This window comes from Anastrepha obliqua, chromosome 5, assembly GCF_027943255.1.
Source record: "Anastrepha obliqua isolate idAnaObli1 chromosome 5, idAnaObli1_1.0, whole genome shotgun sequence".
Taxonomy (NCBI): Eukaryota; Metazoa; Arthropoda; class Insecta; order Diptera; family Tephritidae; genus Anastrepha; species Anastrepha obliqua.
Window position 1 is genome coordinate 119,857,539 of NC_072896.1, and position 27,279 is coordinate 119,884,817.

The 27,279-nt window shown below is 32.1% G+C and overlaps 1 long non-coding RNA gene across 1 annotated transcript in view; it reads left to right on the forward strand.

The window, feature by feature from the left end:
* The window catches only part of LOC129247981 (uncharacterized), a 125,713-nt gene that overhangs the window by 42,304 nt on the left and 56,130 nt on the right, over positions 1–27,279 (forward strand). The window contains exon 3 of the long non-coding RNA XR_008582589.1: positions 15,628–15,664. This is a non-coding gene — a long non-coding RNA (uncharacterized LOC129247981). The remainder of the gene's footprint in view (positions 1–15,627; positions 15,665–27,279) is intronic.

The window sequence follows — 27,279 nt, forward strand, 5'->3', positions numbered from 1 at the left end:
ACGAGAATTTTGCACAAAAATTTACTTCTTCCAACGAACACAAATTTATGAAGAAGGAAAAATTCACTAATTTAGTGTTCTGATTATATTCACATATGTTCAAGCTTACTGTGAAATATTTGATCGTACTAGTGGATCTCCAGGCCACTCCAGACCCTAAACAAAAGTATGTACATATCGTAGAAGTAAATGTTCTCGAAGTGTATTACGATTTTTCTGGGTATTACAATCACAATTCGATTTCGGAATTCGCTTTCTTTAACAGTTAAGGGGAATAAGTCAATGGGTCTAGCAGTGTCTTACTGCACCTGCATCTTATGGACCGAATTTTTTTTATGCCTGCCATTTTTCAACCTTTGTCTTGTGCAGGCCATCAACAGTAGCAGATGAAGTATCTGATTTCCCTATTGAGCCTCCAAATGCTGCTTTTAAGTGCTTTTCGTACCTCCAATAAATGATTTGCTTGTTGTAATTGCGAGTTAAAAATTTCTTTTGAAGTGAAGTGCCTGTATTCCAAAACACATCGGAATGCGTTTTACTGTTGCGGTGAGCAAATATTTAGAGAAACAATTTTTGCTTCCTTTTACCTTCTGGGGTTATCATTGCTGCTTTTATCAAATGATAAGATACGGTTATGTGTGGTACATTAGTTGCCATGTTGGTTGTTAAAAAAAACATGAAAAATTTGTTTACGAACGGTAGCGCGATACAATCAATACCAGTTGGCTGATTGGTAGGCTGGATCTCTTTGTACACAAAAAACACTTAGTGTAATGAGTACACGTAGTCAACAAAATCATGAAATAAAGGATGGAGAGTTGCAAAAACAGGCAAAGAAATGTAAAAATGCCAAGCAAATAAAAAAATAAAGAAAAATAAATAAAAAATAATATAAAAGAGTAAAAAAAAAAAATAAAAAAAAAAATATAATATAAATAATATAAAATAAAAGAGTAAAAAAAATACAAAAAAATATATAATGCAAATAAAATAAAATATAAATAAAACAAACCAGTAAAAAGAAACTTGAAAAAAAAACTTTTTAAAGTGAAAAAATTGGAATGTAAAAAAAATTAATGAGAAAAAAAATTTAACTAGAGTATAAATAAGATAACACAAAATTAAAAAAAAAGTGAAAACAAAATTAAAAAGTAAAAAAAAACATTAAAAATAAAAAGTAAAAAAAAAAAAAAAAAATTAAATGTAAAAACATTAATCAAATTTTCGAAACGAATTAATATCTTTGACCAAAATCTACAATAAAAATCTCGGTTAGGTGGGGAAATCATTTAAAATAATGAGCTCTAGGGCAACACAACGGACCCAACTTGCGGTCTATGTGGCACTCCGATGCGGGGTCACCCTTAAACCAACCAACCAACCAAAACATTAATGGGGGAAAAAATTAAAAAAAAAAGAATATAAATGAAGTAAAAAGAAAGTTAAAGAAAAGTGCAAAAAAAATTAAAAACTAAAAGTGAAAAAAAAATTATATCAATAAATAAAAACATTCATAAATAAAAAATATTCACGAGAATAAAAAGTAAAACAAATAAAAAGAGACAAAAAAAATTAAAAATAAAATAAAATTAAAAAAAATAAACACAAAGTTTAAAAGATGGAACAAAGTAGAAACTAAAAACAAAATTGAAATGCCAAAAAGTTAATGAGAAAAAAATAAAAAAATAGAATATAAATAAAATAAAAAGAGAATTTAAAAAGTGAAACAAATTAGAAACTAAAAGTAAAAAACAGTTTTAATCAAAAAACATAAAAATCAATACATAAAAAATATACACAGAAATAAAAAGCAAAAAAAAAAAATTAAATAAAATATAAATAATAAAAAAAAAAAATTAAAAAAAAAGAAAAAATTAAAGAAAAGTGAAAACAAAATTAAACACTAAAAGTAAAAAAAAGTTAAATAAAAAAACAAAACCATTAATAAATAAAAAAATATTCACAAAAATAAAAAGTAAAAAAAAGTTGAATAAAATAAAAAGTAAAAAAAAAAATTAAATAAAATATAAAGTAAAAAAACAAATTTAATAAAATAAAAAAAGTAAAAACAATGTTTAAAAAATGGAAAAAAGTATAAACTAAAAATCAAAAACAAAATTGAAATGCCAAAAAGTTAATGAGAACAAAAATTTAAAATAGAATATAAATAAAATAAAAAGAGAATTTAAAGAAAAGTGAAACAAATTAGAAACTAAAAGTAAAAAAAAAAGTTAAATTAAAAACTAAGAAATTAAGTAAAAAATATATCAACAAAAAAGCAAAAAAAAAATTTTAAAGTAAAAAAAACATCGAAAGTGAAAAATAAAAAGATAGTGAATTCAATGCCAAGCGACACCGTTTTCCGTTGCAAAAGTAGCTATGAAATTTTTTTTATATTCGCAATTTTTAGTTCATATTTTTTGTTTACCACATACAGGGTGGGTCATATAGCGTTTGCTTTTTGAACCACCTATTTTTTGAGAATGGTAACACAAATGACATGTCAAATGTGTTCATAATTTACTTAAAGGTTTGACATTTACGAAATGGGACGCTATACGCTTGAACAAAATTGGGAAATATTGAAAACCTATTTTCAAAGTGGTGAGTCTTCTTCTTCTTTTCTGATTTTCACATCGGTGGCTACGTCAATAAGCAAAATTGTCGGATTTGGGGCTCAGAAAATCCACACGTTACCGTAGAGAAGCAAATGCATCCACAAGGTGCCACTGTTTGGTACGGTTTTTGGTCTGGCGGCATCATCGGGCCATTTTTTTTTCGAAAATGACCGAGGAGCCGCGGTTACAGTAAATGGCGAGCGTTACCATGACATGCTCAACGAGTTGTTTCCAAAAATTGAGGAGGATGACATGGACGACATTTGGTTTCAACAGGACGCTGCAACGTGTCACACTGCCAAAGTTACACTCGAACTTTTGGCTACCGTTTTTGAAAACCGAATAATCAGCTGAAATTCCGATATCAATTGGCCGCCTCGAAGCTGTGATTTAAGCCCGTTGGACTATTTTTTGTGGGGAGCCGTTAGGACAAATACAGGGTAGGCCATTTAAAGCGGGCCCATCTGGCAACCCTATAACTTTTGACAGGAACGTCAGATCGACTAATGACATAGCGCGTTGGAAGCGTCAGTCCAAGACAATTTTTACCATGGAGCAGTACACTCCAAAAGAACGCGCTGAAATAATTCAGCTTTACATCCAAAATAACTTCTCAATTGTGAAAACTCAACGTGCGTTTAAAAAAAAAAATAAAGTTAAAAGTGCGCCATCCAAAAGCACTTTACAGCGTTTATACGCAAAATTTATTAACCACGGTAGTCTCAGCAATACCAGCCACGCATCCAGACAACGTACACGACGTTCTGCTGAAAATATCGAGGCTGTACGAGCCAGTGTTGAGGAGGCTCCGCGAACATCGAGTTATCGTCGTTCTCAGGAATTAGGCATCGCCAGGACAACACTCAGGCGCATAATTCGCATCGATTTGAAAATGTTTCCGTACAAAATTCAAATGGCACAAAAATTAAACCCGGCTGATTACCCGAAACGGCTTGATTATGCCAAATGGGCCGTCGAAACCGTTCGAAATGAACCCGACTTTTGGCAAAAAATCATCATGTCAGACGAGGCTCATTTTCAGTTGAATGGAGGCGTAAACAAGCAAAATTGTCGCTTCTACGCTGCCGAAAATCCTCAATTAGTTGAAGAACAGCCTCTCTTCGATCAAAAAGTGACTGTGTGGTGCGGTGTTTGTGCGGGAATGGTCATCGGACCGTTCTTTTTCGAAAATGAAAATGGAGCCTCTGTCACCATCAATGGAGAGCGTTATCGTGCCATGATACGCGATTTTGTTATGCCAATCATCGAAGAAAATGACATGGAAGGCTACTGGTTCCAACAGGACGGGGCTACATGCCACACTTCACGCGCTACAATCGATTTTTTGAAGCCATTGTTCCCTGGAAGGTTGATTTCGAAAAATGGTGATTTTCCGTGGCCACCGAGATCACCAGATTTGACGCCACCGGACTTTTATTTGTGGGGTTATCTGAAATCCAAGGTATACATCAACAAGCCAAGGACTCTAACTCAACTTAAAAACAATATCCGACGCGAAATCGCCGCCATACCGGCCGAAATATGGGCCAAAACGATGGAAAACGCCGAAAAAAGGACACATTTGGCCATCAAGGCCAGAGGCAAACATTTGAAGGATATCATTTTCAAAAACTAGCTGGAACAAATCTCCTTGAATCAAAATAAATGATTTTTCATATCAACACAAAAAAAAATGTTTTTTTCAATGTTTTTTTTCAGAAACAAATGGGCCCGCTTTAAATGGCCTACCCTGTACTATGAGAACCATCCAGAGACGATTGATGCTTTAAAACACGAAATCGAAGTTGCCATTCATGAAATTGGAGCCCAAACAATCGAAAATGTGCTTAAAAATTGGGTTGATCGAATGGCCTACTGTAAAGCCAGTCGTGGCAGTCATTCGAACCATATTATTTTTCATTCATAAATGACAATGTTCAATCTTCAAAATAAAAAAAAAAGTTTGAAAAAATATTGATTCGTTTTTTTTTATAGCCGATTCAAAAAGCAAATTTTACATGGCCCACCCTATATATAATATAAGTTTGTACTTATCTATTTATCCCTGTTATTTGACTTAAAAACATATTTTATTTATTAAAATGTCCGACAATAAAATTTGATATCAGTGTTTGCAAGTGTCACAATTAAGTTGACGGATTATTGAACTTCATGCTGGCCACTTAGATTGGTGCAGCAATCTACGAGGGTCATTCAATAAGTACTCTATTTAGTAAAGAAAAATTTAGTTTCGCACTTCTTAGTAAATTTGTGAAATGGGATAAAGCTCAAATAAATAAACACCAAACAAAAAGTTTGTAGGCCATACACGCTTCCAGGGATTTTGATGTAATCTCTTCTCAATGGGAATCTTTTCCCATTTTCCAAAAAAAAAAAGTATTCAAATTCTTCAAAATTCGCCTCGGTATCGCCGCTGACCTGTGTGATCTCGGTAAAATCGGCCACAGACTACTTGGAGATGTTGCGCGAGCTAGCTGCTGCAGACATCACATGGGACGGCGCAAAAACAACAGCCTAGAACAGTGTACGATGGAAGATTATTGTTTTTGTTGTAGCAGCATAAACAATCCCCATACTTACATACGGAGTGACAGACCTTGGCCGGATATAAATCCCGGTCGTTTCGGTAACGTAGAACCGACTGTCGTGGAAACGGGAAGATTGTTGTCGAGGCCCTATGCTCCCCCAAGGTGTGACCTCTTCATTGGGGCCTCGAAACACGACCTTTTCGCAGTGCAGTACAAAAGTGGTAGCGTAAAAATTTTTACGAACTTAAGATGCAGTTAGTCTAGACTTAACATAACTTAAAGCTAACACATCTCATGGGAATCATGGCGGGTTTCTTGTCAAGTTCGCCGTATGATGCGATAGGAAATGCTATGTTTCAGTGAAATCGATTAATTAGCCTTTGCGAAATGAGTCAATCGGAAAGAAAACATCAACTGTGGGGAGAATTGAGTTTTTTCCCTTGATTAGGTTCCTTAGTAAACGGAGAAAACCAACAATGACCATTTCGAAAAAGATAAACGGAAAAAAATGAAAAACAATAATTTGTTAGTGGCCTGTTATGTCTACCGACATAGTTCAGCCTGGATTTACAGGATTCGACTACCCTTGATGTGGTTGGGGGGCTGTCTAAGGCCATAAGCGCAGTTTGGCTGTCGCTGCAGACACATATAGATCTGCCTCTCCATCACTTTTCCACAACAAAGTTCATCGCTTCTTGAACTGCATACACCTCCGCTTGAAACACAGATGCATGCATTCCAAGAGCAAAGTGCAGTTTTGTCCCGCTGGATTCCACGTAGACCCCAGAGCCGGAGCCAAGATCGGTCCTGGAGCCATCCGTGAAAATGCGAAAACAGTGTTTGCGGGGCTCATTTTCAGAGTTTGACTACGACTGAGCCTCTGGCAGCACTACACTGTATCTCTTTTCAAGTGCGATTCTTGATGGCATGGAGTCAAGGGGCATGGAGAGAATCGTTGGATCGACGCCCATGCCTTCTCTGTTCTCCAATGCCAGACAGGGGCCGTACCAGTTCCCATTGTGTTTCAGCCTGCAGATGGCCTTCAAGGCCTCTCCTTGGATGAAAGCATCAAGTGGTGGCAAACCAATCAGAGCATCTAATGCCGGGCCTAGTTGTACGATTTTATTTCTTCATTCATTTTTTAAAAAAATAATAGTAAATTTTGCCTTTTTTCTTATTTTTATTTATTTCTTGGGAAATACTCTATACGTTTGCTACAATTGGCTACCAATAAAGTTCCAATTTTTGAGTCAATCTACAAAATTTCAGTATGCGCTCATTTAGTACGGGGCAATCAAGCTTTGATACTTATCGAACGCCCCTCGTATACTTCAGGATTGCCACATTTATAAGATTGACTTGCGCGATAAGAAATCAAAGAGAAGAGGAAACGTATAATAATTTATGTCATCAAACTGTCGGTCAGCAATGACAGTTATAAGTAATGTTGCGTGGCTATGATAAACAAATATTCACAGAAACAATTTTTTTTTATATTATAGCAGATATTTAAAGCGCATTCTATATATATGTGCATGTTTGTATATACATATGTACATAAATCAACTTCAAATCGCTGGACAATGACTCATTTATTGCCGACTTGGCTTGTCTAGGTGTTTACACCGCTACTTATTCTCCTACAGAGTGTCATGCACTATGTGTTCTCCTCATCAACACCTACAGGCGCACAATGCGAGATCAACTTGACTACTCATTAGGTAAACATACATGCGCACGTATGTCAAATGGTGATAAATTTCCGAATCATCTCGATTATTATGTCAATAACATCTAATGTACCGTTAAATGTAAATATACATATGTCGCTTTAGACAACGGAAATGTGTTAATAAGACGCGTCAAGTCAAACAAGTTTTCTGATTGGGATTTTTTTATTCAATTTTTAACAAAGTTCCGAACAGCTGTATTAGGCTTGGTTTTTTGTTGTTGAGGGCTAGAATTTTCATTTATTCAGTCATTTCAGGTAGACATGTGGAATGCGTCGCTTTTCATACACCCAACAGCTGTTCTACTTAACAGGTTCATTATCCTCTCCAGAGACGCAATATTCTATAAAAGAGAGAACAAAACGAGAGAGAACAAACGCTATAAAACATGGCGTGCATTCCTTTAAAGGAGAAAATGCGTAACAACTTCAGGGGAAAAACGTACCGCAAATCAAGGAGAATTTTGAACTACTGCAAACTTGCTTTTTATATTAAAATTTAACGCTTACCCAATTTTTTTCGAAAATTCTCATTAAAAATTTATAAATTCGTTTTGTTTTTTTTTTGAGAATTTTGTTGAATTTTTATAAATCTTGAACAAAGTTTGCAACTCAAAATTATTATGGTCTTTGTTATAGAATAAAAAATATATTTATATAGAAAAAATTATTCGAGTTAAGAAATACAAAAGTAAATAGCCCAAGCTTGATGGTGCCTTTATAATTTCGGACGGGTTTCTATCAAAAACTATCAGCGTAAAGAAACTACAAAGTTACACTCAATTACTTCTAATATGCGCAGGTGCGGGCTAACTGCTGTGCTGATTCGCTGCGGTCAATGACTACGTGACCAAAGTCACGTAATCCAGTTTTCACGTGGTGCGCCTCCATGTGTATTTGTAGTGGCATCCATCTGTTCCTCACTGCGCATCTACATAGTTTTGATTTCCTCTTTCGATTGTTCACCACCCTGATCCAGTCTACTGTTGTTTTAACAGGCTAATTGAAAAGTTAAAAAACTATAATAATTACATATTGAAATAAAAAAAATTTAAAATTAAAAAAAAATATTGAAAATTAAAAAAAATATATTGAAAATTAAAAAAAAAATATATATATTGAAAATTAAAAAAATATATATATATTGAAAATTAAAAAAAATATATATATTGAAAATTAAAAAAATATATATATATTGAAAATTAAACAAAAATTATTGAAAATTACAAAAAAATATATATATACTTATATTGAAAATTAAAAAAAAATATTGAAGATTAAAAAAAATATATTGAAAATTAAAAAAAAAGTTATTGAAAATTACAAAAAAATTATTGAAGATTAAGGAAAAAATTACATATTGAAATAAAAAAATTAAAAATTAAAAAAGAAGTTGATTAAAATAAAAAAAACAATTATTTTAATTACATTGTTAATATAACTTAAGTTATTATCACTTGTATTGAAAATTAAAAAAAATTTTTTTTTGAAAATTAAAAAGAAAAATTATTGAAAATTAAAAAGAACAATTTATTTCAACCCCATTGTTAATAAAATTCTAGTTATTATCGCTTTATTATTTCTTTTCAAATTATTGAAAATTAAAAAATATGTATATTGAAAATTACAAAAAAAAAATGCATTGAAAATTAAAAAAAAAACATTTTTAATTAAACAAAAACAGTTATTGTAAAACCATTTTTAATAAATCTTTAGTTATTATGGCCAATTTGCAAACTTGCTTTATGTTAAATTTATCTTTCTTTTTAGCAGTCAAATAAAATTTACTTGAGCTTGGATTTAAAAAAAAAACTTTGCTGTTGGCTTGGAGAAATGGTGAAATAATTCAATCTCTCTAAGTGCCGGTAATTCAGTGCTAATTGAACAAAAATTCAATACAATTTAAACATTATTTATACAAGGTGGCACAAAACTAATCATCCAATTTAATTTTTTAATAACCTTTTTTTGTACATAAAACTATTATTTTGATTATTAACAGTTAATAATTTTTGTTTGTAACTTTTATTATTGAGCGCAAAAACATTTTTTTTACTTTGCATGCAAGTTTTTCAAGCAAAAATCAGCTGTTGAGAGAAGAAAACATTGAGAAAGAAAAAAAAAAACCGTGAGCCGTAAAACAGTCAAAGTTTAACGCGACCTTTAAATCTTCTGAATCTGAAAGACAGCCCTGCACTTCCAACTTAATTTCAATTAAAACTACGATTATGTGATATTTATTTAACGGGAGTTTGAGCACTTCATCCTAATTTTGTGTACACGAACGTCATGCGTTGTCGTTTTGACGAATGATTTATTTCAAATCCATACTAAAATGATCATGCACATAAATAATGGCCCCAAAGGATTTTGTTTTTATGCTAGCTAATTTTGAATCAGAATGAAGAAAATACCTACAATTTGATCCCTTTTATAACTTCAAAATTCGTTCAAAACAAACGATGTTAACATGAAAAAGCTCGAAAATAAGAACGCGGATCGCCCTTCTGGCCGAAAGCACTGCAAAACCGGCTCTAATAGACAGCTGTCGGTGTTTCTACAATTCACATCTCTGTCGCAACCTAAGTTACGATTGCAATGGCACACTTGGCTGGCTATATACTTTTACTCAATTTAATTTAGTTTTGACTTAATTCTTTTATTTGCTCTTATTCTAGCTTTATTTACATTATTATATCTTCATTTCATTTGTTTTTATTTTGCTTATTCTATTTCTCTTCCTTCCTTCAACTTCTTTGTTGCTATTTTTATTCTCATCCCATTAATATTTTCACATTAATTCCATCACTCACTTATGCATCTCTTTATTAATTGCTCGTTATTTAGCTCAATTTCCAACAGCTCAGAAATCACCACGCATATACTTGTATGTACAAAGTGGGGCTTTTTATTGCTCTATTTTTGCTGTCAATCCTTCATGAGTCAGTCGGCAGTCTCTCCATCCATTCAGTGTATGTCACCAAACAAACTCCATGGTCCCCACCCACCCACAAGTTCAATTCGCTAAACATCCAGTGCATTCATTGCCATCGATTGACACTTGTTTGAAATTCCAATGAAATTGTAGACCCACTTGTCTCTGCGACGCCGCATACATACACACACCCACCCATACCTACTTGATTCACAAATGCTTTTCGTGCGTCTACTACCCGATCTGGCGGTTCGATTATCGTTGATGGTTGCCGAGTAAATGAACGTCGGCGTAGTCGTCTTCGTTTTTGGTCTGCATCACGTGCTTCTAAGTCTGTTCGTATGTTCATTTATATGAATGTGTGTTTGTTCTATGAGTAGTGTCTGCATGTCTGTCTGCATTTTCGCGCTACAGTAGCAGGGCTCATGCATTTGTATTCTCTGCACTAAAATGCCTAGTACGAGTAGACTAGTACTGGATCGGCCGTTTGTCACATGCACGGAGTTCGCGTTCAATTATCAATCTAAGATTTTTGCAAATTTATTTCAGATTTTGAGCTTTAGAAAAATGCGATCAGAGATTTTAGGCTTGATTTCTCGTACAGGCAAAATAGTTGTTTTAATTTTTCTGTCATTTACATGCAGATACCTGTGTTCGCAATAATAGTAGCGCAATACATTGCAAAGTTATAGTTAAAACTTTACTTTTTTTACAGCGGTCAAAAAAAATATTCGACATAAGTAATAAAGTTTATTATTTTGCCAATAAAAAACTGTTACATGTTCAACTTAACAAAAGGAAGGAACACAAAGTTTTATTAAGGAACCTAAATGTAATATTCAATACAAAAAATGAGATTTCAAAACAAAAATCTAAAAAAATTCATGGCTTAAAAAATAAATAACAAGAAGCAAGCAAAAAAAGTATTCGAGGTTGGTAATATTTTTAAAATGTATTAATGATACTCCAACTTTAGTAGCGAGTTGCTTTTCCTTGTCGGCGTATGACGTCTTTCAAACGATGTGGCATAGATTTGGTCAATGTTTGGATATATTCTGGGTCAATTTGGATCCCTTCCTCCTGCAGGATGACTTTAATCTGGTTCTTGTTTGAGAACTTGCGGTTTCGGATTTCGGAAAGTTGTTCAATTGGGTTAAGATCTGGGGACTGTGGCAGCGTTTTTATTATTTTTGTACAATTATAGAGCAGTGAAAGCTTTGTATTAATCGCGCTATGGTTGGGGTCATTGTCCTGATACAATTTAAATCTATTTGACAGACCTAATTTTTCTGTGCTTGGCTGTTAATTTTGCTTTAGGAGATCAATATATTTTCGGTGGTCCATGATCCCATCAATAAATGCTAAATTGCCAACACCTGATGACACCCATATCATAACACCACCTCCACCATGATTCACCGTTGGTACCATATTTTTTTCTTCCAATTCTGTGTTAGGCGTACGATACACCAGAACTTTGCCATCACATCCAAAAAGGTTATACAGGGTGGCTGATGAAAGCCGCTACCAAAAAAAAATTGAATAACTTTTTTTCTTTTTAAGTTATCTGTTCCATTTTTGTTTTAATTTGCAGATTGATCTTTAAAATTTATTAAAATGGATAACTGGGATACGCAAACAAGAATTTGGATAGTCCACCGCTATCACGCACTGGAGTCCGTAGTTTTGGTACAGAGAGAGTACAGGCGGATGTTTGGCGGCGATCCCCCGAGCAGATGGACCATAATGAGACTGGTGAATAATTTTGCTGAGCAAGGAACAGTCGCAAGAAGGCCTTATCATCGAAACCCACCAGTTCGAACGGAGGAAACGATCGCTGCTGTAGCTGCAGCTATACAAAGCAATCCAAGGGTTTCAACAAGAAGCTTATCTGCTCAACTTGGTGTCAGCCGACAGTCTTTGCAAACAATAATGCACAAAGATTTAGACTTATTTCCCTACAAAATTCAAATGGTTAACAAACTGAATGCAGCAGACTTGCCGATTCGCTTGGAATTTTGCCAGAAGATCCTGCAAATGGTGGAAGAAGACCAAAACATGTTAAACTGCCTTTTCATGTCTGATGAGGCCCATTTCGATTTAAACGGCAATGTGAACAAAGAAAATTGTCGAATATGGAGTACTTCTAACCCACAGATACTCCACGAGACGGAATTGGATCCTCTTCGCGTGACAGTGTGGTGTGCGGTTTCTTCACGCTGTATTGCGGGCCTTATTTTTTTGAAGAAAATGGTCACACCGTTACGGTTACTGGAGACCGTTATTTGAAAATGCTGAAATAATTTTTCTATCCAGAACTACGCCGAAAGAGAATTCCTTTCAACTCTGTGTAGTTTCAACAAGATGGGGCAACGTCTCACATAGCCCAGACTGTTATGACAGAGTTGCGACGAAAATTTCCCAATAAACTGATTTCAAGAAACTCCGAATTTCGTTGGCCCCCCAGATCGCCTGACCTTAGTGCACCTGACTTTTTCTTGTGGGGTTTATGTAAACAAGAAGTTTATAAAACAAAGCCAACAAATTTGGATGAACTAAAACAATCCATTCGGGCAACAATTGCGGCTATTCCTGTCGCAACTCTCAAAGCAGCAATGAACAACTTTTTACTAAGATGCCGCACTTGTGTCAACGAGCATGGGGGCATTTAAATTCAATTATTTTTAAAACTAGTTAAGCTACATTTAATAAAATTTAATGACCTTCAACTTGAAAAAAAAAATAAATGAATTCCATACACTAAAAAAAAAGTTATTTGAGTTTCTTAATGTAGCAAAATTCATCAGCCACCCTGTATTTACTTTCGTCGGCAAAAATTACATCCATCCAAAATTCAATGGGCTTATTTACGTGTTCCTTCGCAAAGTCTAATCTTATCTTCCTATTTTTCTTCGAAACGTGAGGTTTCTTTCTGGCTGATCGCATATGGAAGTCATGTTTTCTTAGCACATTTATTATTGTTTGGGAAGTAACAGATACGCCTATGTCCTCCTCACTAAATTTTGCCAAAACCGTGGCATTACTTTTCGGATCTTTTCTCACTTCCCGCACGATTCGCCGTTCATCTATTTCCGTAAGCTTGCGAGGAAAGTGTTTTCTGTCTTGAATTTTTTTAAGATACGAGTATAATGAACAGTAGTTCTTGGTTTCTGAACAATTTGTGCTATGCTTCTTCCGGTCTTTCCTAATTTGTAATGATGTTATTATTAAATTTCTTACATCTAGAGAAGTTTCTTTGCTTTTACGTCCCGAATTCTAACGGTATTTTTACCAACAACAACAACAAATAATATAAAATACATATTCACTATAAAAGAAAAACAACGGTTGTCGAATACTTTTTTTGCTTTGGAATTTGTGCGGTCTTATCCACAGAGATGAGTGAGTGTTAAAATGTGAAATATTGGTTAATTTATAACGGTATATTCTGAAATACTTACTACACAACGTTATCTTAATCAGAAACTTAAACATTTTTAAAGAATATTAGCATTTTGAAATCAATTTTAAAAAATATCTCGAATGTCAAATAGTTTTTTTATATTTTTATTTAATTCATTTTTATTTTTTAATAATATTTTTTCGGCATTTTCCTTCAAAGATTTCATAAAAACGCTTACAATCAAGTTACATAAAATTTTTCTACTGAGCTAAGCTAACCCTTTTTACCATGGCAAATGGTGCTTTGGAGCGCAGCTGCTTTATAGGGGCGAGGATTTCTTTAGTCGCGGAATTATGAAATTGCCTTTAATGGCAAAAAGTATCGAATAGAGCGGTGCAAAGTTGATTTAAATCGGATAATTATTACTGTATTCATTTCATGGTCGAAATACAACGAAAAAATACTCAACACTTTTTACTTGACCTAAAATGTGTCATAGAAATTCTATGAATCATTAGAAGAAAAAAAAATGCAACTTAATGTTTTTTCATACTTTAAAATCAACATCATCAAGATCTGAATCAATAAGTGTAAAAATAGTTGGTGCCATATATAAAAAATGCCATTAATTGCTTTCAATTAATCTGCTATTATAAATTGCAATGCAAATAAGCTCACATTAAAAGTATTTTTCCACTTACAGCAACTTTGTCTCACAAATGTGGTATTATTGTATACACATTTCAGTATTAATTTGTTATTTAAACGTAATATTTTCAGCTTTTATGTTTTTTTATATTTTTTTCAAATGTTTTTTGTTTTTAATATTTTTTTTTAATATTGTTTTTTAATACTTTTTTTTAATATTTTTTTTAAATTTTTTTTTTCAATATTTTTTTTTTAATATTTTTTGTAATATTTTCGTTTTTAATATTTTTTTTTTATTATAATATTTTCGTCTTTAATACTTTTTTTTAAATATTTTTTTTTTATATTTTCTTTATTAATATTTTTTTTTTAATATTTTGTTTTTGTGTTGAAGAGCATATTCTTCTCAATATATGTGCACTTTTTTCTCATTTTATTAATTCGATCTCTTAAAAGTCTAAAATGTACTAAACTAATGGAAACTGCAGTCAATTTAATTTGATAGTCTGGAAAAATGTTTTTCTACTTTTGTTTGCACAATATTTTCATTTCCAATCATCGCTATCCGGAGGAGAAAATGGGGAACACTACAGACCTGTACTAATGGTCGACAGCCATTTTCTTCGTTGGTGCGTGGCTTAATAACAGAGTTTTTATGCAAAGCTTTTTTATTACATTTTACTCCATTTCATTGTATTAAACCTTACGTCCTCTAGTCTGCAAAATAGAGATAAGACTTAAAAGTATTGTAGTTATCTATTTCAATTTCATTTCCATTCCTTTAGTTTACGACATGACTGGTGAATCTGACTGATTTGAGGTATACAATTTTACTTACAGCCAATGTAAATATAATATCAGCTCCCTTAAAAGGGGCAATAGAAATTAACAGTACATAGCGTCATTGGAAGATTTACAGGCAGATCTTAGAGATGAAAAATCAACATAGTTTTTTGTTTTGAGATTTTATTATATGTACCTGGAGCATCTTCTATGCTCTACTACTACTACTATCTGGGTGCTCTTAGTTTTGAAAGACTAGAATGTAACCCTGAAATGGAATTTGAGCGACTCCTAAAACTAGCGAACAGTACGCACATGTCGTGTTGTTGTTGTTGATATAAATCCGTGTCGTTCCGGTTACCGGTTAGAACCGACTGTCGTGGGAACATCTTGAGTGATGGATATTTTCACTAAATAGGACTCTGATCTGGTGTCGCTATGGACCAAAATGGTCTCTGCGTGGCCTCGGTCAGCCAGTATAACCTAACCTAACCTATATGCACTCCAAAAGTGCTTTAGCTATAGGTGAAAGAGAAGCATAATTGGCTGTTGAATTGAATTTTGTATGCGAAGAGCTTTGCTGGGTATATTTAAACTAATCAGCCTCGAGAAGCTCAAAACAGTCGATAGAACCATCTTTACCTCCTAAACGAACATAAAATTCTGGATTATTCTTCTGCTTTCAAGTGGTTTTTAAAGTAATTAACAAGTGGCGGTAACTAATTAGTTGAAGAAATGCAGGTGCGCCCAGCCATTGCCTGTCTCCAAACAGTAGATATAATCGCCATAAAATTCTGCTTACATTTATTGGCTACTTCTATTCGTCCTCTATTTATTGTCGCGGAAAAATGCTATTAACAAAAATTTTTTTTATTATTTTGATGCTTTATGTTATCTCTAATTTTATTCCATAAATATAAATTCCAACTAACAATTTGGTATTTTTCTTCATCCCTTTCCAGGTAAATATTGAAAAATTCAATTAGGATTTTGCTTAAGGTAACCAATACGATTTATTTTACTCTAATTAGATATTTTTCTTTATTTTACTTTATATTTGTTACACTACTTGAGAGGTGCATATGAAATACGATAAAAGAATGTATTAATCTAACAACTCAGTTTTACCTTTAATAATTATTAGTCTTTGCTATTTTAAAATAAATAAATCAAATGCAAAATTTAAATTTTCAGCGATTTTTTTGTTTCATTTCATAGCGTTTTTCCAGGCATTCTTGGGAAAAAGCATTGGTGCAGTGCACTTTTACGATGCCATCTATCACGCTTTTACCCTCGAATGTCGGTGCGTCTTTCGACAGACCGATAGCTTTCCAAAGTTAGCTGTCAAGATAGTCTTGTTGCCCTTTGGACAATACACCGTCTTGTTTGTCGGTATGTGTCATTGCCTTTGCTGCCACTCTCGCGAATGATTCGCCAGACCCGTTGACGAAAGAGTGTCACTCGACATTTGAGGTCCCTTAACCTTTGCCTTTTCAGATAAAGGTTTATCTGTTTTGGATTGGGTCGACGATGCAGGCATTTCCGTCTACTGTCTCTCGACTTTTCTCTTCTTTACCTTTCTCCTCTCACCGGTCGTTGCACAGCCACCGCTTCGGCTCCGGACAAGTGCAACGGAATCCTCTGTTCTATCGCTCTTCCCCCCTTTCCATTACAGGTGTTGAAGTTGACGGAGCTTGAGTACTTGTCTTAGCTAATGTTTCGACTTACTTCGCCTTCTATCTTCTTCCTTTGATCTGCCTTGCGGATAGACTGGCACCTGCGTTCGAATCTCCAATAACTTCAGTCTTTCTACCGGTACTTTCCGGATTCGCACCAGGTTTATCCGTTGTCAAAGAGTTACTCGATACCACAGATCCATTTGAGTTTACTGAGAGATTATCCGTCCTCTCCACATCCTCGACAATTTGTTCAGTTGCTTCGGTTCGTTTCGATGTCGGTGTATCGCTCTCACCCACTCGGCTCTCCATTGACATAGCCAATGTGCCATTTTTCACCACTAGTAGTGCGGTGGATGTCAGTTCCGGTCATAAGGGTATGTGGGGTTTGCGCCTGCACATCCGATGCCTGAGCCGCCGATTGCTCGACGAGAGGATTTTACAAAAGTGGGTTACCTCGCGCACTGTTTAAAATCGACAAATGTAAATAAATTCCCAATAATTAATTTATTTATAATATACTAGCGTACCCTCGCCCGCTTCGCTAGACGATAAATTCAATGATTTGCTGAAAGAGAATAAAATTAATACGAAACAAAGCAAATTCTTTGATACAATTTCATTCGAACTTTATTGTAACACTTTTTGGTAGACAACGTTTTTGGTTTTTTCATCTTTCGCGTGAATAATGACGATAATTTACGACATCATCTTGATCAGTAATAGAGTCCATTGACTTATACGCAACTATGTCACCAGGTATTTGATCCAAAATAGCTGAATTTATATCATTGACGTCCTTATTTTTCCCAGCTAAAATTGCTCTTTCGCTGAGTCAATCATGGTTTTTGTAATGTTGAACTATGTTTGGAAATACACTCTGTATCAATGCCTCTTTAGACTGTGCAAAAGTGCAGAAATTGTTAGGCAATGTTATCATTCCTGTTGTTTTTGAAAAAAGGTTTATTTTTTTTGGTTAAAAAGTGTTTTTTGAAGTTTTGAAAAACACTTCGCTCTAACAAATTTCTTCTCAGTTAATTGCTGAAAATTAAATATTTTGAAAAAACTATTTTTTTTTTAATTTAACGTTTTTGAGAAAATTTTGTTCTTGAAAAAATTTCATACTTTTGTAAAAGTTTAAATTGATTTGTTAAAAAAGATTTTTTTCCGCTTTAAAAAACACCCCCTCGAAAAAATGTATTCTCTATTAATAGTGGAATATGAAATGCTTTGAAAACACCATTTTTTTTTTAAATTTTGTTTGGTTTTCAGAAAATTTTGTTTTGAAAAAATTTCATACCCTTGAAAAAGTTTTATTTTATTTTATTTGTTTAAAATTTTTGAAATTTTTTTTTTGTAATTTTAGAAAAACACCTCTTCGAAGAAATTTCTTTTATCTTTTTGAGGAAAATTTGGTTTTGAAAAAATTTCATTTTTTTTTATAATTTTCGAAAAACACCCCTTTGAAAAAATGTTTTCTATGTGTCATAGTGGTATTCCATTAACTTTTAGGATTATAGTCAAATACTTACAAATATCTACGCTTTCACAAATAGCAACAATAAGCAAAATTAAAATAAAAAAATTCTAAACAAACAACGTAATAAATTTAGAATTTTGTGTTCACGAAAAAACAGTATTGTTTTTATTGTATTAACTGAAAACCAAAATGTTGCAAAAAATCAAAACAAAACTAAATTATTTTTTTGTGTTCATTTGGTCCATATGTTCCATAAAAAGTTGATATGGTAAATAATAAGCAGGGTCTGATACACGCAAATTTCCATTGACCATTATAGTGATAAAATTATCGATCACCAATTCCAACAGGATTTCAAAATCAGAGTTGGAAAAAATGAGAAATAAACTAAATAAATCTAAAAATTCGAATTCTAACTTTATCTTGTGTATGTTCTTATTACCTTTGAATTTTTCCAATGAAGCACCATTCATTTTAAATTTTCCAAGAATTTTTTTTATCATTTCGCGTTTCTTTCCTTTTTCATTCGATTCCAACATTTGTTCATAGCCGAAAACATCGTTTGCAAACGCATTCATTTCCATATAGAATTGGTCAAAGAAAGCATTGCTCAATTGAATTGAAACATTATTTTCATAAATACTTAGGACCTTAACTAATGCACCTTGGTACATACCTAACGCAGATATTCATCGCGACCTTGACATCGATACTATTGATGAAACAATACAAAGCGCTAGCAGAAGACACATAAATAGATTAGTAAGGCACACAAATCCTATGATGAGAAGACTACCAAATAAAGAAAACTCTACCCAAAGTCGGCTTAACCATCAAACACCAACAGATCTTGCAAAATCCTTGTAATCAATTGTCAACTAATCGTATATGTCATTGTTTGTTAACCACTTGTTTTTAAATAATATGTATATATTTCTTCTAAATGAGCTTGGGGGCATTGGCCCTTCAATATCACTCTCATTCCATCTTTTTGTAAATCAAATTACTTATTGTCTAACGACAGGTGTAATATTTTATGGAAGAAATAAAAAAAAAAAAAAAATTTTCAATCGAATCATTTGAAATTTCTGTATACAATTACGAAAAATTCAAAAAAAGTTGTACACATAAAATGAATGTCGATTCGAAACTTACTTTAATCTAAGAATCGAGCAAGTTTTGTTTTGTACAATATTTTGATTTTTTCTTTTTTTTATATGAAGAAAATATTTAAAAGAAATTTTTTTTGCTAAAAACCTTCCCCTAGTGGATCCCTATAATATGAAAAAGGAACGAATAAAATTGGCCTCGTATCGGCCCAAAAAAATGCGTACAAACGAACATCATTTCATTTTTATATATATAGATAGAAAGTCGAATCGAAATTTAAATCATATTACTATTCAATAAATTTTCATTTTATTCAAGTTGTTTTTAATAATTGGTTTTAAATTTTTTTCTTTTACATATTTTTTTTTATTTTTAAATTTTTTTCTTTTACATATTTTATTTATAAACAATTTTTTATTTTTTTCCCCCTTTACATGTCTTATTTTCTTTTTAATTTTTTTTTTAACTGTTTTTATTTTTTTTCTATTACATATTTTTTTATTTTTAATTTTTTTTTATTTTTATTATTTTATTCAAAAGTATGGACGCATGCGGGTCATGAGCGTGTCAACACAGAATTGCTTTATTGCTGCCCCTGCTCGGTATTTGAGTGTGTCGCATATCCACATGTGTGTATGTACATACATATGTACATACATACATACATTCATACATGCATACATATGTACATCAACTATTATTTTTAAGCACGCAAATTTCCACTAGAATTAGAATGAACAAAAAATTGGATAATAAAAGTGTAATAAGTTGTTATTAATTTGACAAAATACATTAAAATTGCGCTGCCACACTTTGTCAACAAAGGGGATCAGAAAGGTCAAGCGCCCCAGAGTGTTTCGCTATTTTTGTATATATGATTTTTTTTAATACAATATATTTTTGTATTTTTTGAAGTATTTGTTTTTTGCATAATTTCTCTTTATATTTCCCCATAATTTATTGCACGCTCGCACATTACCACTCGCAAATAGGCATACGCACACACACACCTACAATAATAGATTAATTTAATTGGAAGCGCACTTGGATATGTAATTAAATTTTAATTGACATGGCGTGCAGCAAATTATTGTCGCGAAAATAAATAAAAATGAAAGAATACGTGTCGAAAAATAAACCGCCAATTTGTGCTGTGTGTATTTTAAGTAAACATTTTTTTTTTTTTTTGTATTTGCCTTCACTTGTGATCCATTCCACCTGCCATTTCCTTTTCTGTCATCAAGTGCGCTCGTTATTCAGCGCAGAGTGTCTCTTAAGCGCGCGATCTGCTATGAAAGTGCGGCGCACTTAGTATTTTTTGCAAATCAGAAAATATAGCAAACTGTACATGACTAATGGCCATAGCTGAAAGGTCAAAAGGATAGTCAGAAAATAGAACACCGTTAAAATATGTATGTATGTATACACTCGTACGTGCGGAAAAAGTAGGCGCCAGAAATATACTTACGCTCATATCGACTTTACCAGCATTGCTGAGAATCGTACATGAAAAGGGTGGTCAGAAAACAGTTTTTTCATCTGCGCACCGCTTTTTGTTGCCACATGATTGCCTTTTTACTCCGTGCACCAGCAAAGCAGGCGCGTGCGATTTACTTTAGCTTTTACACTTCGCCGCAAATACGAAATTGTTGGCACTTCTTCCAACCACCTACTCCTTGGTTTCTTTGTTTCTTTTCTCCGCATTCTGGCGGTGGTTTGGTTTGCTTTGCTTGTATAAGCAGAAAATAAATAAAAACACTAACAACAAACGATTTACGTTTACATAATCTCGACAAGTTTATAACTTTTCATGGTTTTGTGAGTGTGTTTGTGTGTGTGTGTGTGTTTGTAGCGACTATGTGTCTGCAGAATGCCTGTAGGCGCCTGCCTATCCATAAGTTTTCTCACTTCAAGTTTCATTTCTATGTTGAAGGCTACGCGCTGGCTGACTTTAAGAAATGTCTGCTGTGTAAAATAGGGTTTTAAAGCATATGGAAAAAGATGCATACAGTGGCAAGATTTTGACCAGTTTTGACTTGTTTTTAATAATTAACAATTTTTAATAAAAATATAATTCATTCTAATTACTACTGCAAATGTGATATGAATCAAAGTTTGAAACTTTAAACCAGATTTATAAAAAAACGACGAACTTTCATGAAAATTTCAAAGCTTTTATGCAGTTTAAAAAAAAAACCAAAAAAAAAAATTGGGTACGCAGTTTTATGGTCCATTAAATTTAGTATAGTAAAGTGCATGTTTGTAGCCTAAAATGCTTAACTACATATTTCTGGTTATAAATAAATATGTATGTAGAGTAAAGAACTAAGGAATGTACAAACTTTGCCGACTTCTAAGCACACACACAACGTTAAATTACCTGATTTCGGTCTGACCAAATCCTTTTTTTTATTGTTCATAAGCGGCCGACCGGTGCCACTAGATCCCGTGGGTGCGGAAAGCAGACCAGAGCCGGGTGTACCGCAACCGCTGACGCCGGTTGACCTGAAAATTTGAAATACACTCATTCTCATCAATTCATTTGCGAAAAATAAGAAATAAAAGAGAAATATCAATGAAATAGAAGGAGCAGATGGAATAAAATAAAATTACGTTAAGTTAACCTAAATTAAATAAAGTTAAGCCAAATAGAATCTAAAAAAAAATTAAAAAAAAAAGAAATAAAAAAACAACACTAAATTAAATAAAATAAAATAATAATATTAATTAATAAGAAATAAAATAAAAATAATATAAACAGAAATAAAATAAATTCAAACGAATGATAAAATGAAATAACGCAAGTTAATAAAAACTAAACAAAATAAAATAAATGAAATTACATCAAATTAACTAAAGTTAAATAAGAAGTGAATTAAAAAAAAATATATATATATATAAAAATAAGATTAAATAAAAAACTGAAAATTAAATCACTAAAACTTAAATTGAAATAAAATTAAATGAAATTAACAAAAATAAAACATAAAAAAAATAATAAATAAAATAAAATAATAAAAAAATAAAAATTAAAATAAGTTAAATAAAATTAACTTAAATGAAATAAAGTTAAATCAAATTGAATTTAAAAAAAGTAAAAATTAAAAAAAGGAATGAATTAAAATTAAAAAAAAAGGAATGAATTAAAATTAACAAAAAAATCAAAGAAAAAACATTAAATTAAATTAACTTAAATAAAATAAAATAAACTGAAGAGAATGATAAAATGAAACAATTCAAATCAATAAAAAATAAACAAAATAAAATAAATGTAAGTGTAAATAAAAGTAATTAAATTACATCAAATTAAGTAAAGTTCAAGATGAAGTGAATTTAAAAATTACATTAAGTTTAAAAAAAAATAAATTAAAAAATAAACAAAAATAAAAAATTAAAAATAAATAAATGAATAAAAAAAGGAAATAATACAAAAAAGAAAATAAATTAAAACTAAATTAAGTTAAATTAAATTAACTTAAATGAAATAAATTGAATGTAAAAAAATTATATATTGTATAGAAAAATAAAATAAAATTAATTAAAATTAAAAAAAGGATATGAAATAAAAATACATCAAATTAAATCAAATAAATAGAAATGAACTAAAACGAAATAATAAGAAATAAATAAAATAAACTAACTGAAAATTAAGGTAAATAAATTGAGTTTAAAAAACTAAATATAAAAAGAATTAATTCAAATTAAGATAAATAAATTGAATTTAGAAAACTAAATATAAAAAAATTAATTCAGATTAAGTTAGATAAATTGAATTTAAAAAATTAAATATACAAAAATTAATTATAAAATAAAAAAGAATATGATATAAAATAACATTAAATAACATCAAATAAAATAAATGAAAATTAAATTAAATTAAGTTAAAAAAATTAAATTAAATTAAATTATAAACAGAAAAAAAATTAAATCAACAGAAATAAAAAAATAAAAAAAAAACAGAAATAAGAAATAAATAAACAAAAAAAAAATAAACAAACGAAAAAAAAAATAAATAAAATAAAATGAAATAATATAAATTATAATAAAATAAATTAAAACTAAACTAAATTTAAAGTAAATTAACTTAAATGAAATAAAGTTAAGTCAAATTGAGTTTAAATAATAAAATATAAAAAAATAAAATAAAATTAATTAAATTAATTAAAATAAAAAAAGAATGTAAAATAAAATAACATAAAATTAAGTAAATGGAAATCAAGTGAAACAAATTAATAAATAATGAAAAATAAATAAAATAAAATAAACTAACGGGACATTAAATTAAGTTAAATTAAAAAAAGTAAAATATAATACATAGAATTTAAAAAATTAAATATAAACAAAATTAAATTACCTTAATTAAAGTTAAAAAAATGAATAAAATTAAATTATATCAAATAAAAAGAAAAAAAATTAAATTACATTAAATGGACAGAAATAAAAAAGAAACATTAAATTAAATAATATAAAATAATTAAAGTAACGGAAAAATGGAAAATAAAATATGTTAAATTAAATGAAATATTGGGAGGTTGAATTAGTTTTAAAGGTTTTTTTCGAAGATTTGGGGATTTATTGTGAAAAAACGGTACAAAATATTTTATTCGAAGTATTGGCCATCGCTAGCTACAACTTTCGCCCATCTTTCGGGCAATTTCCGGATGCCGTTTCTCCAAAATTCTGGCCGCTGCTTGGCTATCCATGACTCAACCCATATTTTGGTAGCCTCGTACGAGGAGAACCGCTGGTCCGCCAAATCGAGACTCATATGCCGGAACAAATGATAATCGGAGGGAGCTATGTCTGGACTATACGGCGGGTGGGGTAACACTTCCCAGCCAAGCGTTCCAATATATTTTTTGACAGGTTGAGCAACATGCGGCCGAGCGTTGTCATGTTGCAAAGTAACCTTGTCGTGCCTTTTTACCGTTTCCGGCCGTTTTTCTTTCAATGCCCGGCTTAAACGCATCAATCGCAGTCGGTAACGATCCCCCGTGATTGTTTCGCCCGGTTGGAGCAGCTCAAAATATATGACGCCGACCTGATCCCACCAAATGCAGAGCATGATTTTCTTGCCGTGAATATTCTGCTTGGCCGTCGACGTTGATGCGTGGCCGGGCAAACCCCATGATTTTTTGCGTTTTGGGTTATCGTAGTGGATCCATTTTTCGTCGCCAGTCACCACCCGATGCAAAAAACCCTTCCGATTTTGTCGCTCGATCAGCAATTCGCACGTAAAAAATCGCCGTTCGACGTCGCGCAGCTTCAACTCGTACGGGACCCAATGTTCTTGCTTTTGGATCATTCCCATCGCTTTTAGACGCTTGCAAACGGTTGATTTATCAACGCCCAATGATTCAGCAAGCTCTTCTTGGGTTTGGCACGAGTCCTCGTTTACCAATTCCCCCAATTCCGCGTCCTCGAACTTTTTGGGCTGGCCAAGACGCTCCTTGTCTTCGGTGTGAAAATCACCACTTTTGAATCGTCGAAACTAGTACTCACATGTTGAAATCGACGGAGTATGGTCTGGGTAGGCCTCCTGCAGCAATTCACGGGCTTGGGCTGTATTTTTTTTCAAATTGAAGCAGAAAAGCAAAGCTTCCCGCAAATTGCGTTTCGACGGCACGAAAGTTGACATACTCGGAGCACGAAAACACTGCGTTGCTTATACTTCAGCGAAATGACAGATACTGATAAACAAAGTCTAGGGATGAGGCTTTGTCATGAATATATATTCAGTATTGCCAACGCGATAAAGTGATAAATAGCGCCATCTGTGTGTCACCTTTAAAACTAATTCTACCTCCCAATAAATTGACTTTAAAACATTAAATATAAAGCGTAAAATTAAATAAAATTAATTTAATTTAACTATTAATTAAAATAAACAGAAATAAAATGAAATGAAATAATATAAAAAAAAAAAAAAAATGAAAATGAAATAATATTAAAAAAAAAATAAATGATAATGAAAGGAAGTGAATTAAAAAGAATATGAATAAAATAGACATTAAATTAAATTACAATAAATAAATAGAAATGAAATGAAATAATAAAAAATAAACTAACTGGATATGAAATTGGGCTAAAATTAAAAAAAGTTAATTATATTATAAAATAATTAAATTAAATTAAATTAATTAAAATTTCAAAAATATGAAATGCAATTTAATTACGTTAAATAAAAAATTAAATGAAATAATATAAAAAATAAAATAAGGTAAATTAAATTAATAAATAAAGTTAAGTCAAATTGTATTTGAAATATTAAATATAAAAACGTAAAATTAAATGAAATTCAATAAAATAAAATTCAATTGAAAAAATGAGATAATCGACATTCTCTTTGATTTTTGCTAAACTTTTTTCACTGACCGTTTTGTGCCTACAAATTAATAGACCCCCAAATCTGTAAATATCCCCCAGTTTTAGAGAACGAATATTACTCATTCTCATGACATCGGAACCCAAAACTCTTAGCCGTGCTCTAGCAAAGGCAGGACACTCACAGAGAAAGTGCTCAGTGCTATCCGCATCCTCCAAGCAAGACAGACAAATCGGCTCTTCAATGATTCCAATGGTGGTCATATGGTGACCCCATGGGTTGTGTCCTGTAATGATACCGAGCATCAACCGAACGTCTTTCCTTCTAAGTTTTAGTAGAAAGTTTGACCGTTTTCTGTTCGGACTTGTCACAAAACACTTTGCACTTCTGCAGCGTTCTAAACCGGACCATCGCTTTTTCTGTGGATTGTGACAATAACAAAAACATGAACGCGTAAATTTCTAAATGTGAAAAAATACATTATAAAGTTTTGTGAAAATAAAGGTGTTTAATTTATTTGAAAATTAATAGCTGCCAAAAAAAAAAAATAGCTTGGTGGCCCAACATTTTGGTGCAGATTGCCGACATAATCTCTGATCCAATTCATGATTTTTACGAAACTGATTCCGATTATTGGCTCGGGCCCCTGTGGGGGCACCGCTGATCAACGGTTGGCCAAATTATCGGCAATTTCGTTTCCTTGAACACCGGAGTGTTCCGGAACCCATATAAGTATTATACAAGCCTGTTTTGTCTTGCGACAGAATTAAGCCTCTTCTTACATTCTTGAACAATCTTTGAGGTTTGTTTCGCGTTCTCCAGGGCCTTCAGTGCAGCCTGACTGTCACTGAGAACTCCAATCTGTTGCAGCTCTATAGTTCAGAATCCTCCGATAGGGTGACTAATTTTGCCCCTACTTGTACACAAAGAACAACAGGATTAACTTTCAGGTTTTACCAATAAACCGAACAAAGCAATGTGATTTTACATCAACTTTGTAGTTTTGGACGTGGCTAATCAATCTTTGTAAGGGAATTAAAAAAGCGAAAGGCCACTTTGGAGTTAAAAACCTTTTCTCAGCTCCGTTAGTAAAGCTCTCTTTAATTTTTTGATGAAGAAATGAACCTTAACCTGAAAATGTGAAAATGTGCGCTTTGAGGAGGAGGAGGAGGTGAAAAGATTGCTTCTTAACGTGCGCGAACCACAGCAGGAATTTTTAATAATGTTGAGCCTTATCTTGCCCATCTAAGACTCGCACTATTATAAAAACTTGTAGCATAAAATCGAGATAAGCTAGTCGCTAGCTAGCGCTATAGTTTGTAATGACCGGCCGTCTTGAGTTCAACTACAGTCGCTCCTACAGTAGATCATTCTCACCAGTGTAATGGATAGTGTAATGGCATGCAATTTTGAATAGCACATCGCAATGCTTTGCGGTCACAAGGTTTGTGGCTCTAACAACATTCGTGTAATTAATGTGCGGGTTTGCGGTTACGCTGCCACAAATAAGTTGCATGCCTATGTATGTTTGTATGTATTGCATATTTCTATGCACGACATGTGAATTAACATAATCGGTCTATGTAATGATTTCGTTTATTTTTTCTTATTGCTACTTTTGCTATTTTAATTTTTTACTGCTTCCATTTGTTACAACACAACCTGCAACTGCAATGCCTTTTCGTATTTGTATTTTTTGCCTTTGCTTTTTGTGTTACAATGGCTATTATATCTACTTTCTTTGTTGTTATTCTTGTTGTTACCACTTGCCGAGTTTTGTGTTTGCCTTTTAAATTTTCATTTTTCGGGCTTCGCTTCGTTTGGTATATTTTCATTACGAAACTCACATTTAATTTATTTCCCACTGCATGCCGCCGTCTTTTTCTAAATATGTATGTGCTCTCTGCTGTTTGTATTGTTGTAATAAGCTTTTTTATTTTCGTTGAATTTTTTTTAGAGTTCATTCACCCACTAATACAGCGATCTACAATACTGCAACAATTTGGTTCGTATTGTTGTTTCT